Source organism: Callithrix jacchus, chromosome 6 (genome assembly GCF_049354715.1).
Source record: "Callithrix jacchus isolate 240 chromosome 6, calJac240_pri, whole genome shotgun sequence".
Lineage (NCBI taxonomy): Eukaryota > Metazoa > Chordata > Mammalia > Primates > Cebidae > Callithrix > Callithrix jacchus.
The window spans coordinates 73,563,164-73,565,007 of NC_133507.1; the positions used below are offsets into that span (position 1 = coordinate 73,563,164).

The 1,844-nt window shown below is 38.1% G+C and overlaps 2 non-coding genes across 2 annotated transcripts; one reads left to right on the forward strand and one right to left on the reverse strand.

Annotated features, from left to right (window-relative positions):
* Positions 1-1,197: 1,197 nt before the first annotated feature.
* Positions 1,198-1,268, forward strand: TRNAG-GCC (transfer RNA glycine (anticodon GCC)). The gene has a single exon. It is a non-coding gene; the product is annotated as a tRNA-Gly (tRNA).
* Positions 1,269-1,571: 303 nt separating this feature from the next.
* Positions 1,572-1,643, reverse strand: TRNAA-CGC (transfer RNA alanine (anticodon CGC)). Its single transcript has one exon. It is a non-coding gene; the product is annotated as a tRNA-Ala (tRNA).
* Positions 1,644-1,844: the final 201 nt, after the last annotated feature.

A 1,844-nucleotide genomic window follows, 5' to 3' on the forward strand; every position in this document is an offset into this window, starting at 1 on the left:
TCAGACAATCCGTCTGCCTCCGCCTCCCAAAGTGCTAGGATTACCGGCATGAGCCACTGCGCCTGGCCCTTAAAGATAAATCTTTATGGAGAAGTCATTATATTATTTTCAGTAGCCTTTTATGATCTTTCTCTAACTCCATTTAATTATTCTTAACATCTAATGTCCTAAACTGCATGCAGCATTTTGAGTTTCAGTATCCAGTGACCTATTTTGTTGCATGCTGAACAGGGCAGGGCTAAGCACTCCAACACTGAACGTAACACTGTGTGTTCCAATCTTGTCTCTAGAGCCTCAGTTTCCTGCCTCATGGGGTTGAAGTCCATGTATAGTGTACTTACATAGCCTGGCACATAGTTACTGGTATGTGCTAGCTATTATTTTCTCATAACTTTTCCCCAAAATCTTCTTGACCAAAGATTCAGGAAATTGTTAGAAATTTCCCTTCCAGAGATAAAAAGCAGATGTTGCCTACATCCACGGCCTTCTATCTTGTATTTAGAGTCATTTCCATAAATTCATTTCCTTCACTTTAGTTTTCCCCCCTCCTGTATCTTGTTGTATCATTCACAATTTCACTTTCCTTGGAAACTAAGGATAAAGGATCAAACTCATACTATTAAGAGTTAAAAGGAAGTTCCTAAACGAAGGAAGGGGCAGCTTAGAGAATTCAGGTAACTTGGCTAGAGTCGCCAATATTTCAAGTTGCCTATGCAAATCACATAGTTCCAATTTACCAATTTCCGTATTATAAATTTGGGTCCGTCTTCAAATTTCCGTTCCCTGTTTCTTTGCCTCTATTCCCAATTTCTAACAAATCTCCAGGATGTATTTTGTCTGAATAGGTAAAATAATAAAAGAAAAACACCGCGGTGGGTTGGGAGAGAGTTGTTATAAATTATCTAAGTGTCTGAAGATGGGCTAGGTGTTTGTGTAATCCTGTGCAGAAATAACAAAATCTTCATTTGCCTCCTTCACCAAAGAGAGTTTGGGAAGAAAGAATCTCATAAAGTTCTACAGAAGTTATAATAAATTTTTTTGTAAATGTTAATGTTTTCCCAATATTTTATAATGATGTGATTAAAAGTTTGTTTTCTCTAGTTTTGAATACACACATACATAGTTATTGCTAGAATACAATGATTACCAGGGCATAAATTTCTTTTAGTGAGCAATAGAGGGGCATTATTTTCGAGGGCATTGGTGGTTCAGTGGTAGAATTCTCGCCTGCCACGCGGGAGGCCCGGGTTCGATTCCCGGCCAATGCAGTCTTGATATTATTTATTTTTTTAATGTGGTTATCACGGAAGCCTCAAAATTCAATAACAGCCTTTAAACGCTGGCCTCATGCAAATAAAAAAAGTTAACCAAAGCGAATTTCTTATTTCACTTTTACTTCAAATAATCATAAAGGTTGTTTTACAGATTTTTTTTTTTTTTTTTTTTTTAGCTTACCCTTTCTGTTATTTTCGGGCGGCCTAGATGTGAACAAAATGTATGTACAGGTAATAGCGTAAATGTTCCAAAACAACAAAGAAAGGAGAAAAGAAAAAAGTGGAAGTTGGCTGTCTTGGAGATGCCGGGGATTGAACCCGGGACCTCACACATGCGAAGCGCGCGCTCTACCACTGAGCTACATCCCCCAGCCGAAAGCTTCTTTTCTGGTATCTGTATTCATTTGGTCTATCGCTAAATTATTGTATTAAGATTTTTATTTTTAAGAATTTATATTGGTGAGTGCTTCTGAAATGTTTCTTTCTTTCCCATACCCACCCTAGGTTATTTCCATGGTGCATTCAGACCTCGCGAAACAAGCTGGCAACGAAACGCTCAGTGGGGACCAA